This window comes from Prunus dulcis, chromosome 4 (genome assembly GCF_902201215.1).
Source record: "Prunus dulcis chromosome 4, ALMONDv2, whole genome shotgun sequence".
In the NCBI taxonomy this organism is placed as follows: Eukaryota; Viridiplantae; Streptophyta; class Magnoliopsida; order Rosales; family Rosaceae; genus Prunus; species Prunus dulcis.
In genome coordinates, this window is record NC_047653.1 from 8389019 (window position 1) to 8404157 (window position 15139).

The following is a 15139-nucleotide window of genomic DNA, read 5'->3' on the forward strand; positions in this document are numbered from 1 at the left end:
CCTTATGCCATCTCATGTCTGTTGCAGTATGCGTCGACATATACAATCGCTGCAACCTAGGTTTCAAGGGCAGATAACGCATGACTTTTTGTGGGATCTTAGTCGTTCTATTCTGAGATGTCATTTTGAACCTCGACTCATTGCATATAAGGCATGTATCCAACGTTTCATGCTCCTTGTAGAATAACATGCAATTATTTTTGCAAGCATGAATTTTTTCATAACCCAATCCAAGACCATTCAACACCTTCTTTGCCTGTTTATGATCTTTCGGCAAACAATTGTCCGTCGGAAGCATTCTCTTGAAAACCCCCAAAAAGTAATCGAAACACAGGTTCGACATACGATACTTTATTTTTCCGTGCATTAGCTCTACAATGGCCGTGAGAACGGAAAAGCTCTCGCACCCCGGGTATAACTCTTGGTTTGCATTTTTTAACAGTTTTTCATATTGTTCAAACTCCGCGCTGTCTATTGGTGTTGGCACGTCATCTTCCCTTTCGTTATTGATGTTGGTCGATGCAAATGGAAAAACATCCTCTATAATATCCATGACTTGATCATTATGATCCACAATAGGTTCAACACTGTCCATTCTTGTGGCATTTGAAGACGAAGCATGGTCTAATTGTTCCCCATGAAGGTTCCAAATGCTATATGTCTCAATCATTCCATTCCTTACTAAATGAAATCCAACATTTTCAATTGTCTCCCACAACGTGTTATTACACCTCCTACAAGGACATCGGATTCTAGTTGCACCCGGGTTGTGTCTACGTGCAAACTCAATAAAATCCTCGATTCCATCCAAGTATTCGTCTGAGCATCTATTCGGGTTCTGTATCCACCTTCTGCTCATAATTCCTGAAACCATAATCACAACATAACAATCACAACAACTTCATACGAAGTTATAATGTCACCTTATGCCTCCGGTAAGGGCCCTATCCCATTCGGGAATGCATAGTTCTGTCACGTAACCTACGGCTACATGAGATTAGATTTCGACATGGATGAATTTCGGCAGCATCTCGATACAGTTCTTGAGGTGGGCATAGGTATTAATACCTACGTACCACCCGAAGAACGTACCGAGATGACACCGAAATCTCCACAATCAAAACCTAATCCTGTAGCCGTGGATTACGTGACAACACTATGCATTACCAAACTGTCCAAATAGTGGGACAATTCAAGAATTAATTGGACCGCAGTCATGCTTTACGCATCCATGCACGAAATCCAACTAATCTCGAACGGGAAACTAAATGTTACTAAACATACAAATAAAAGTACGAAGTTAATTTCAATTAACTTCGTACATCACAACACATTGTGCTACATTACACACAATTTAACAACATAATATAAATATAACTTCAGAAAAAAATAGTACACATAACAAACTAACTTTAACATTTTTAATATATAAAACGAATAAAATACCTTCTCAATCGTTCTCCACCAATCGCTAATTACAAATATCCCTAACGAGAAGAAAATTAATAGCGTCAGTACGAATTTACATTAATACTTAAAAAGAAACGACAACAAATACTTACCCGATGAACGTACTGAATTTTCAGCAGAGACAGCGGGAGAGAAGTTGAGAGAGAGGCAGAGAGGAAATTTTTTTGCATTCTGCCTCTGCAATGGCAGAGTTCTGATGTGAAGAAGAAGACTTTGCGCGATGAAGAACAGAGTTCGTCGCGCAAACTACCGTTGCCCAAAACCTTTTTACCGTCGCACAAATTGAGTTTTTTCGTCGCGTAAAAACTTGTCGACAAAAAAACTTTTGCGTGACGGAATATATTTCCGTCGCACAAGATTTCGTCGCGCAAATTCTTGTCCTCGTCGCCCAAAAACAAAACTCCGTCGCGTAACAAATATTTTTTGTCGCGCAAGAATGTACCGACTTCTCTTTTACGCGACGAAACATGCTTCGTCGCGCAAACTAAAATATCGCCCTCAATTATTTTGGCGCCAAATTAATAATATCCTTCGTTTTCTTACGCGACGATAACTGTCTTCGTCGCGCTAAGTTCTCTTTTGCGACGAAAACTGTCGTCGCAATAGTTTTCGCAGCCAAATCACCTCGCTTTTATGCGACGAATTATTTCATCGTCACGCTATGTTTTCTTACGCGACGAGTGGTCTCGCCGCACAAGTATTTTGCGCCAAGAGAGTACCCGGGTTTTTTTTTTTTTTTTTCTCTTTGCGCTTCGAAAACTTTGGTTGCGCAAGTTCTAAATTTTTTGCGCGACGATAATTTTTTTTCGTCGCTTTATTGCGTTTTGTCGCGCAAATAGTAAAACGTAGTAGTGCTTGTGATTCTTCAGATCTTCCTTCTCTCTCTTTCTCAATTCCTTTAAAAAAGACGGGAGTAAACATACCACACCCGGGGGTGTTGGTCAAAGGCCCTCTGATGCCTATGTTCGAGTGTTTGTAGAAAAACAATAGCTAACAAAAGAGTATGGAGTTGTATATATGGTGTGAACCGGATGGTTGTAGCCGTGTGTGGTGGCCGGAGCCGTGTGGAGAAAATATGGAGAGTGGAGAGGGAGAGAGCTTCGGGTATTTTTCTCGGGTTTTAGAAGTAGGTTTAGATGTAGGTTTTTTGAAGTACATTAAATGATGAATGAAGTCATCTATTTTTAGGAGCCTCGGGGCTAGGGTTTCGTAGAGAATAAACTCTTAGTAGGGGGAGTTTATTCTTTACCCAAATTCATAAAGATTGAGTCGGGCTTGATTATATCTCCTTATTAGGATAATATCTGAATTAATGATATTATCTCATTAAATAAAGATAATATCCTATAATTAAGATATTATCCCTATTAATTAATTGGACAAATAAATTGGTTCAATTACTTAATTTAAGGGATAATCTTCTTGTCCACGTGACGTGCTGTGATTGGAGGCGAAAATATTTACTCCCACATAGATGACAAACATGTCAAACTAACATAGCATTCTCCATTAAAAAGACATCTCTTCTTTCCCAAACCCTCCTGGCTGGATTGAGAAAGAAAGAAGAGAGACAAAAACACACACTACCAAGTTAAAGTGACATTATTTTTTTTATTTTTCTTTTTTCTTTCTTTAAAGCAAAACCTCATTCACACCGAGAGACCCACGTGCTCCCAATACTCACTCGAAAATTATTTGCTCATTATCCGCATCAACTTCTCTCAACTCAAGGCTTGGAAGGAGCTTTGGCACTAGGAGGCTGGTTCTTCTTGATCCCACTTACAATGTCATCAATTCTAAGGAGTAAGCAAGCAGCTTCTATGGCAGTTTTAAAAGTCTGAGCCTTCACGTTGTAGGCATCCCAGATCTGACATCATAATTGTTAGAGCATCTCCAAGGAATATGTCAAATACCAAACATCAAATTTAAATTTGATGGCTGATATGGCAATTTGACATCTTACACAGCTTTACACTCCACCTGATATTTCAAATTAAATTATTATTTTATTACATTTTAGTGTTGATTTATTTTTGTTGAGGCCCAAAAAATTCACGGTTTGGCCCAAATAAATTATTGGCCCAATGCAATACCTTATTGAGAAAAAACCCGATTCGGGCATGCAAAAGTTCTTCATATGCGCTTGGACACATGCCACGTCAAGCAAATAAGCAACACGCCATGCTACAAGCTTAAGTGAGCCCAAGCCACACAAGATGCCCGGGGCTTGCTTGAGTGGGTTATGGTATGGATGGTAATAAATCAACATGAGGCCCATTGATGGGCCGAGAAATGGAAGTCTCGGGTTGCTTGGGAGCCTTGGGACTCAAGTTCATTTCTTAGGCCCAAACATATGGGTGAGCACAAAGGAGGAAATAGCCCATTAGCTTAACCAAATTAGCCCAACACCTCAACAAAAATAGTCCAACACTTGTTGAGGTTAGCCCATTCACTTGATAAACCAACTTATTGTCCAAGAAGGCCCAAGCAACTCAAGAAAATATATGCAAAATCTCCAGCACCTAGCTGAAAACAAAAGCCACGATGAAAGCCAAAATATCCATGTATGTAAGCTGCTGGAGGTTCCAGCACGTGGGGGGAGCAAGTTCCAACAAGAAACATTCAAGGAACCAAGGAATATTAGCCTGCGAGCTGCCAGAAGCACCCTTTGAACCAGCATGTATATCTACTTCCTTTCCTTCATTAGATTTGGCTAAGGAAGGAGGAAGGAAAGAAGAAGGAAAATAGCTAAGAATTGAGCCTCATACTGGAATAGCTGCGGGAAAAGGGGGCCTTGAGCTCCTCAAAATCTCTGATTTTGTGCAAATAGGCAGAGGAAATTTCACCAAGATAGGAAAAGTCAAGGGAGTAGATGAGAAAGGAAGGGAAAAGCTTAGCCAAAATGGATAGAAACCATTAGGGTTTCTTGGAAAAAGATGGCTTCCAGCAGCTATAAAAGCGGCCTCTTCTACCTAACCAAAAACCAACTCAGATTCAGAGAGCAAGCTTTCTCTCTTACCTGCAAAAACCCAGCAATTTCGTGCACTATTCACCCTTCTTCTCCATTTTCCTCTTCTGGCAGACCACTTTCACATCTGTCAGAAGCTTTGTCAAGCTGCCGGAAGAACATTGTTCTTTCTTTCTCTCTTCTCAGCCAAATCAGCCTGCAAACCTCTTCTTCCTCACCTTAAACACTCCCATTTCTCCCTAGGAAGCCATATTTTCCTCTTTGGTGCTAAACTCATGCTGATTTTGCTTCCATGCCACAAGCCTCTCATGCCAAGCTAGAAAATTTATCTGTAAGCCTCAAGAAATCATCTGTAAGCTGTTGTTATTTTCATTGGTGAAGGTAACCAAGGTGTTTCCTAAGGCATCTCAGTCCTTTCGAAGCATTCTTGGGCCTTGATCTTTGAACTCAGGCTCAAGGGGCAATTTCATCCATTTGCCCTTTACGGCAGCCCAGCCCGTTTAAGCTGTCGGAAGACAAAAGCCCCTACAATTTTTAATTAAAAAGAAAAGAAAAATAAATAAATATTTATTTGACATCTTGCTTTTGGGATGTCAAAAATAACATCTCAACCTCCAGTTTTCATTCCACATCAGCTTTAGCACATCGGTTGGAGTGTGTGAGATGTTATTTCTAGCCGTTAAATGTCTATATGACACTTTTAACATATCAGTTGGATATACTAACAGCCTTACCGACATAAGAAATTTCATATTCAAGACTCTATGAATGCTCAATTATGAGTATTGCAATTGGCGTCCACTTTAATATAATAACTAAGATTACAGCAAGCAAGCGTGAGGGCTAAATTAGAATTTAAAGGCTGACAAATTCTTTTGTCTCGGATTTTAAGGCTCTCAAGGTAAAAGAGTTGCTAGATGGGATTGTTTATTGGTTTATTAATGAGCTAGGTGGGATTTAAATGCTTGCCGACAGATATATCTGTAGAATATTGATACTTTATTTATTCCATATCGAGACTATGCGGGCTATAATGGTGTTGAAGTTTGGCTCACCTTAAGGATGCGAAGGGAGAAAGGAAGGAGTGTTCTCGGCAAGAAAGCGTTCGATCACCAAGTCATGGGAGATCGATCGGTTTTGTGTAGAGAGTGACAGGACCCGCCCTGAATCCCTCAGAACTCGGGGACGAATCTTGTGAAAATTCCGACATCATACTGATGCTGGGCTCACTTCAAATACTATATCGGCAGAGTCTCCCCCTGAAATATGGACATTTCCCAAAAATTTATCAACTTGTTAAAACACATTTAATATCACCAACCAGCAACATGCGCAAGATAATTTCATGCAGTTTACAAAGATGGCCTCCGGCCTCACAATTATACCCTAGTATGGGTAAGAACAAAGAAATTCTAAAGACTCAGACCAAGATCAAGCACCCATCCCAACGGGTTTCGGACTCAACAAGACCACAAACAACTTTTAACCACGACTACTTGGTAAAATCGAAATAAAATCAATCAATCAAGCCTCGTTCTCAAACGAGCTTAAGGACCATCGACAAAGTTGAAACCAAACTCATCCAAAGAGCAAAAGAAGAAAGACTAGATCCAAACGACTAAATTAAAGTTCCTGAATTATCTTTAGTTCGCGGCTGCACCTGAGTGAGACCCCAGGCTACCTATGTACCCTTACTGAGGGATCAAGCCACACGTAGTTCTTCTGTCCAAAATCACGAACCAGGTGATATGCAACCATTTTCAGTAGTACAAATAAGTTATTTCTAGAGTTATCTTTCCCAGTTATAGTAAAATAATCCATTTTTCCTCTCTCTGTTACTTTACTACACGCCGGAGAGTCCAATGCCGAGCGTAGCAAAGTAACAGTAACCCAAGTATACGGATCCTCTATCACACGCAGGATAATCCAACGCCACGTGTGGCTAGGTAACTAATATTTTAATGAGCCCACACGCCTGAAATTTCCAATGCCACGTGTGGGAAATCCATTATCACATGCCAGAATTCTCCAACACCACGTGTGATAATCCATAATAAATCACAATGTCTCACACGTCGGAATATTTCAACGCCACGTGTGAGATCGATTAATCACATAATTTCCCACACGCCGGAAATTTTCAACGCCACGTGTGGGAAAGCCATTATCACATGCCAGAATTCTCCAATGCCACATGTGATAATCCATAATAAATCACAATGTCTCACACGCTGAAATAATCTAACGCCACGTGTCAAATCCAATAATCACATAATTTCCCACACGTCTGAAATATCCAACGCCACGTGTGGGAAATCCATTATCACAAGCCGGAATTCTCCAATGCCACGTGTGATAATCCATAATAAATCACAATGTCTCACACACCGGAATAATCCAACGCCACGTGTGAGATCCAATAATCACATATTTTCCCATACGCCGGAAATTTCCAACGCCATGTGTGGGAAATCCAGTATCTGAGGATGGTACTTAACATAGTGTAATTATATAATTGCCAAAATAATCAACATTATTTATTAATCCAATTCACCGTAATTCATCCAAACCTCCTCACAAATAATTTGAACATCTCAACATAAACTCATCGCCAAAGCAAATCAAGCTCTTAAATCTCGAGATAAACCAAATTCACCATTAAATAATACTAATACAGATATATTTAAATTTCCCAAATTTTCATTCAAACTATATTTCATGCATATTCATTTAATTAATGAAAATAATGCATGTTTTTAAACAAAATCCACTTAATTACAAATAATCCTAGGTGAGTCCAAGACTCACTTTCATGACTCACACAACTCAATTAACCCATACTCATTCATTCCATAAATTCAATTATTTAAATAATATCCAAGAATTTTCATACGATAGTAAAAACAATCTCAAAATCCCAACATAGTCATCATAACTCAAATAACGGTAGAGACTCGTTACTAAGGTGGTTCTTGTACTCCTTGAAGGGTGAAACTACCTCGGAAGACCTTGTCAGAGTTACAAAGGAAGAAATCAACTCTAGAAAAGCAAAGAGAAAGCTGGAACTCTATTCCTGTTTGGATAGAAGCTTCTCATCCGGACTGGACTGGGTATGTCTAGTATCTTGAAATGCTCAGTTTCAGCTGTAGATCGATACCAAAGTTCAATTTTGGCAGAGTTTTAATCTACTTCAAGCTTTGAGAGGCTTTTGAGTAGGCAGAACTGCAGATTTTTCAATTTGAAGGGACAGAAATGGCTGTTCTTAAGAACTTAATGAGCTGGAAACTGCACTGTGAATTTTGTTGAGGTTTTCATATTTGAGAAAACTCAAACTCTGCTTGTCTTGGCTTTTGCTGAACCAAATTCATAACGAGAGAAATCTCGTTTTGAATGACTTATTTCTTTAAGTCTGAACTTTGGGAATTCTGATCTAAAACTGTTTTTTTTTTCTTTGTGGTTCAAGTGAGGTTTTGGTTGATTTTTAGTTGTTTTTTTTTTTTTTAATTGATGAAAATTGAGTGCCGTCGATTCTGTTCACCCTCTCTAGTATTTATAAGGAAATGCTTTAGAGTAGGGTTTCATTCTTCTAACAATGGGCGGCAAAAAATTCTCAAAAGATCTTTTTATTTTTAAATGTAAAGAAAAAAGAAAAGTTTTAATCAATTCTGGCAGATAAGCTCTCAACTGACAGGACCCGCCCCGGAATTTCCCGGAAACCGGAGCGGACCCCGTCTTTGTTCCGACATCATCCCGATGCCGGGCCCACTAAATTAAAACTCGAGACTTTCTACCAAAAATTTGGCAGAGTCTCCCCTGTTAAAAGCAATCCCAACAAAAATTTACTCAACCTGCAACACACAGTAATAATAATCCCAACCAACAGCATGCTTTCACAATTTTACAAGTCACTAAAGTGGCCTCCGGCCTCACAAGTAAAATCTATCAAGGGCGATACAGAGCAACTACTGAATTTAGATTACAAGTACAGTTGAGTAGAAGAAATTACTCAGTTCCTAACTAGAAAGATGCACAGATTGAGCTTCGTACACCACTTGCACGCTTCCTGGAGCGACTACTGGCTGGGGGGGGCGCAAAACAGAAAATATGTGAGTGGACAAAAACCAGATTTGCAGTTAAAACAACATAGTAACCCCACCATGTAAAAATAATGCTCAAGTCATGCAAGTTCACAATTCCACAATTAATTACTCAAAACTTGAATCAAATAAAACTTTTCAAAAACACAAGTTATCTCTTTCAAAAGAATCCCCATTCTCTCAATTTTACCACTTCATTCAAGCTACTAATTCCTTACACACTCAACCATACATATCTACATAAATATACCTATATATATATAATAAATAGCTATACGATATACTCTCACACCACCTAGGTACCGGGAAAACAATCCAACTGGGGGATCGTTTGACTAGTCCGCAGGATTTCCAGGTGCTATCCTGCGTCTAGGGATGAGCGGTCCAACCGGGGGACGAAACTCCAAAGCTCCCACACCGGAACATCCAACGCCATGTGTAGCTTCCAAACTATGTCCTACGCGCGCAGACTGGATCATCACACACCGGAACATCCAACGCCATGGTGATGACCCTAAACTCTATAATAAGTCTTTCCCCATGCCGGAACATCCAACGCCGCATATGGAAAGTGTCTCACACGCCGGAACATCCAACGCCGCGAGTGAGACTAGTAACTAGGGAAGGTACTTACGTAGTGTAATCACCCGACTTCTCTCTAAAACCACACTCTTCCACAACAACCTCCAACTACCCCAATATCTCATCTATAGTGAATATATAAATATACCTCCCCAATATCCACACAAAGACACTCTCAAAACCCAAGAATGCCAAACTCGATATGTATATATATATATATATATATTCAGAAACTACCCGACCAACAAAAATCATTTCATGAATATAATATATATATTCCATAAACCATTAAAACATTATGCAGAAACTTTCATCAATTAAAACCATGCATATGATTAAAACAAAGTCCACTCACAGATAATCCCACGTTGCCTGACCACGTGAGGGTCCTGCCTGCTGAGTACGTGCAGTCGAAACACCTATTTCGAGATACGAACCGTTAATTAATATAAAATTACGTCGAAGCGGAAATTACCAATTAAATGATTAATTCCCCCAAATTCCCCATACGTGCACGGTGAAGAAGGTATCCTAAGGTCCGATTACAGGTTTAGGAATCGTTCACAATTTTTACGGTTATCGCTAACCCGCAAACTTTGCATTTTTGAATCGGAACATCCGGGGTTCCGATTCATAATCCGTGAAGTCCCATACGGTCCTAGGAATTCTTAGAACAACATATTTTAACTCGGGAAAGATCCAACGGTCGAAACCTATCGAACCCGGATAACGCACAATATGCGAATATCCGTTCGATGGTCAAACGACATCCGAATTGAGATCCGCGAATTCCTACGCGCTCGTGACCACCTAAGGATCTCATCGGGTTATATTGTAGCCTCACCAGACTCGCCCACGCGCCGCCACCCGCGCCGGCAGCGCGTGGGTGTGCAGAGTAATTTCCGGCGACGGAAAAACTCCACACCCGAGGTCACCCTTCCTACCCTAGCTTCTACTCGATGTCAGGATCACTTTCTTCAACTACGGGGAGGCCCAATTCGGGCGGCAACTGGCCGGAATTTCAGTTTGAAATTCGGCCCAAACCCTAGGTTTTCTAATCGGTTTTCCACAATCACAATCGATCCAAACCTATACCAACATCAGCTAGAACTCGTAAAAAGGAGGAGAACCCATACCTCAATCACCGGGTTTGGGCGGCGGAGGCGGCGGCGCGACGGCGAGAAGGCTTCGGTTCGAACCAGTCGAGCTCGTGGCCGGAGCTCGTGGTTTCCGACTAGGAAAACGGCCTAGGCTTGATCGGGACGGCGAGACGGATCGATCGGGACCGGTCTCGGGTCCTGCCGTGGCCGGAGCTGCGCGAACCGAGGAGAGAGAGAGTTGACGTCGGGGAGAGAGAGAGACTGAGGAGAGAGAGAGTGTCGCGCGAGAGAGAGAGAAAGCTGAGGTGAAAATCTGATTTTTACCAAACTTTTTGAAATAATTACAAGTTTGCCACTGGAAGTGTTTTGCCCGTAACTTTTTCGTTACAACTCCGATTCAAGCCTACCGCCTGTCTACGAATTCGTCTCGGTACCACCTACCCAAAAATACCATCCATGGTCCCAAAATCCTTCCGAAGAAGAAAGTGACCAATTTACCCCTACCCCAAGGGTAAATTCGTAATTTTAATTAAATCGATTAAAATAAACAATTAAATTTGGAGTCGGGGTGTTACAATCTACCCCCCTTATAAAAATTTCGTCCCCGAAATTCACATACCTGTTAACGGAAAAGGTAAGGGTACTTGGCCCTCATTTGTGCCTCCGGTTCCCATGTAGCTTCTTCCACTGTTTGACTTCTCCACAGAACCTTCACTACTGGAATAGATCTAGAGCGCAATATTTGTTCTTTCCTATCCAGGATTTGCACAGGCTGCTCTTCATATGACAAATCTTCTTCTAACTCCACAGGTTGATGTTCCAAAATATGAGAAGGGGCGGACATATACTTCCGAAGCATAGATACATGAAATACATCATGCACTCGAGAGAGTTCTGCAGGTAATGCAAGTCTATAAGCAACCGGTCCGATGCGTTCAATAATCTCATAGGGTCCAATATAACGAGGGCTTAACTTCCCACGTTTTCCGAATCTCATCACACCCTTCCAAGGAGATAACTTCAGAAACACCCAATCCCCAACTTCAAACTCAAGATCTTTGGACCTATTATCTGCATAGCTCTTCTGTCGGTCTTGTGCGATCTTCAACTTCTCTTTGATCATCTTCACCTTTTCGGTTGTTGCTCGGATACTGTCCTCTTTTTCCAACTTCTTATCTCCCACTTCACTCCAACAAATAGGAGTCCTACATTGTCTCCCATATAATGCCTCATAAGGAGCCATCTTTATACTCGCTTGATAACTGTTGTTGTACGCAAATTCCACCAAGGCAAGGTGAGTATCCCATGAATCTTTCATTTGCAGCACACATGACCTCAACATATCCTCCAAAGTCTGAATAGTTCTTTCTTATTGTCCATCAGTTTGTGGGTGAAAAGCTGTGCTGAACTGCAACCTAGTACCCATGGCTTCCTGCAAACACTTCCAGAATCGGGAAGTGAATCGGGCATCCCTGTCCGATACAATGGACACAGGTGCTCCATGTAACCTCACAATCTCATCCACAAAAAGTTTTGCCAACCTCGTTAAAGAATAAGTTTCCTTGATGGGTAAGAAATGGGCTGACTTGGTGAGTCTATCCACTATCACCCAAATTCCATCATGTCCCTTAGAAGTACGTGGAAGCTTGAAAACAAAATCCATGGTAATGCGTTCCCACTTCCATTCAGGAATTGGAAGTGGTTGCATAAGCCCTGAACGTTTCTGTCGCTCAGCTTTCACTTGTTGACAAATCAAGCATCTACTTACATACTTGGCAATGTCTCCCTTCATATGCGGCCATGAGTAATATTCCCGTAGGGTTCGATACATCTTGGTACTTCCGGGATGCATAGTGTAAGTGGAACAGTGAGCTTCCTCCAGGATTTCTCTTTTCAGATAATCATTCTTAGGTACACAGATGCGAGTTCCTGTTACCAACGCCCCATCTCCCCTTATTGCATAATCTTTCCGTGAACCATTTTCTACTTCTCCCCTTATTCTACAAAGTGTTGGGTCTTCTAATTGGGCTACAATTATTCGCTCCACCAAAATAGGTCTCACATGCAAACTAGCAAGTAGTCCACCCTGTTGTGTCATTTCCAACTCCACACCATCCTTCCGCAGTTCCACCAATAACGGAAGATATGCTGTTCTCAAATGAGTCAAATTTCCAGTAGTCTTCCTACTTAATGCATCGGCAACCACATTAGCTCGGCCTGGATGATACTCAATCGTGCAGTCGTAATCCTTTATCAATTCCAACCAACGCCGTTGTCTCATATTAAGCTCCCTTTGAGTGAAAAAGTACTTGAGGCTTTTATGATCAGTGAAAATCTGACACGTCTCACCATACAAATAATGTCGCCATAACTTGAGAGCGAACACTACTGCGGCAAGTTCTAAATCATGAACCGGATAATTCTGCTCATGTTTCTTGAGTTGCCTCGAGGCATAAGCAATCACCCGATCATGTTGCATCAGAACACATCCCAAACCTTGCAAAGATGCATCACTATAAATCACAAAGTTTCCTGCATTATCCGGGAGAGCCAAAACAGGTGCGGTGGTTAATCGCTTCTTTAATTCCTGAAAACTCTGTTCACATTCTTCTATCCACTCAAATGCAACATCCTTCCTTGTCAACCGTGTGAGAGGTGCTGCTATCGAAGCGAACCCTTCCACAAATCGACGATAGTAGCCTGCCAAACCCAGAAAACTCCGTATCTCTGTCACACTTGTGGGTTGTACCCAATTCACAATAGCTTCAACTTTCTGTGGATCCACATAAATCCCTTCAGCTGAAATTACATGTCCTAGAAATATCACTCTGTCCAGCCAGAACTGACACTTACTAAATTTAGCATAAAGCTGCTTCCTTCTCAAAGTTCTCAATACTAACCTCAGATGCTTCTTATGCCCTTCCAAAGTCTGGGAATAAACCAAGATATCGTCTATGAACACAATCACAAAGTGATCCAAGTATGGTCGGAACACTCTGTTCATGAGATCCATAAACGCTGCTGGAGCATTCGTCAATCCAAACGGCATCACCAGAAATTCATAATGTCCATACCGTGTTCTGAACGCGGTCTTAGGAATATCCTCTTCCCTGATCCTCAACTGGTGGTATCCTGATCTCAGGTCAATCTTAGAAAAATACTTAGCACCCTTCAACTGATCAAATAAATCGTCAATTCGAGGCAATGGATACCGGTTACGTATTGTCACCTTATTCAACTGCCGGTAATCAATACATAACCTCATGGTCCCATCTTTCTTCCTTACAAATAACACAGGTGCGCCCCACGGTGAGACACTGGGTCTGATGAACCCAAGATCTACCAACTCCTGTAATTGAATCTTCAACTCCCGAAGTTCAGCTGGCGCCATTCTATAAGGGGTTTGATAAATAGGGCTGGTGCCCGGAAGAAGTTCAATAGTGAACTCGATTTCCCTTTCAGGGGGTAAACCAGGGAGATCATCTGGAAAGATATCAGGGAAATCACACACAACAGGAATATCTTCCAGATTTAAAGGGATCTCTCGAGTATCAATAATATGTGCCAAATACCCCTCACATCCCTTCTTGAGCAACTTCTTGGCTGTGATGGCAGAAATAAGACAAGTAGGGAGAACTCTACGCTCCCCACGGAAGATAACTTTAGGTTGCCCTGGACTCCGAAGCGTTACTTCCTTCCGGAAACAATCCACTGATGCATGATGCTTCTCTAGCCAATCCATCCCCAATATAATATCCAAATCCACCAAGTCTAAAGGAATTAAATCCGCTTCCAACCATGCATCATCTACTTGGACAAAACAATTTCTGAATACCCGATCTGCAAACAAGACTTCTCCCGTAGGTAGGGAAATACTAAATCTTCCTGTTATAGGTAGGGTCTAATACTGATATACGGTAAGAAACTATGTGCTACAAAGGAGTGTGTGGCCCCCGGGTCAATTAAAACACGTGCAAGATAACCAAAAATTGGAATCATACCAGTAATCACGTCTGGAGTAGCATAAGCTTCTTGCTGAGTCATAGAGAACACTCGGGCCTGAGTAGTGGAACGCCCAGGTTGACCCCTTGCCTGCCCACCACTTCTGCCTCTAGAGGATGACGGTGCCCTGCTACTGGATGACCCTGCTGCAGAGGAAGAGACACCACCTTGATTCTGATTCTGACCCATACTACCTTGCCCCTGCTGGGCTCCAGTTCCTTGAATCGCTGTGTTAGTCTGGAGTATAATTGGGCAGCTTCTCTTAGTATGCCCCACTTATCCACAAAAGTAGCATGTCAGGCTACTACTCTGACTCGGTCCACCTCCCTGAGTATAGCTGGTACAATCCTTTGCAATATGCCCAACTTGTCCACAATTAAAACATGTCACCCCAGTGTGCTTGGAAGGAGTCCTGGCAGTACTAGCTGTAGACTGTGGTCCTGAATACTGAGTCCAAGCCGGACGAGAACCAGATCTCCCACTACTAGAACTAGATCCCCGTCCTCCTGACCATCCACCGCTAGCAGAACTGGAACTAGATCCTCCCCTCTTTGATGGACCCTGACTGGGCCCACCAACTCCTGGGGTATCCCTACGGCGCCTACCCACATTTCCACCGAGTTTCCTTGACACCCTTTCAGCTGCCTGAGCCAACGCCCTCATATTTGGATAGGTATTAGCAGTAACCACTGCCTGAATGTCCCACCACAAACCTTCCTCAAATCGCCTACATCTGTCCTCCTCTGTGGCAACCAACTCTGGAGCAAATCTGGACAACTCATTAAACTTGTGTTCATACTCCATTACTGACATAGACCCCTGTTTCAGATACAGAAACTCTGACTTCTTTGCATGTCTATAAGAAGGTGGGTAAAACTGCTCTGAAAAGATTCGCTGAAATTCTTCCCAATTTATGGCAG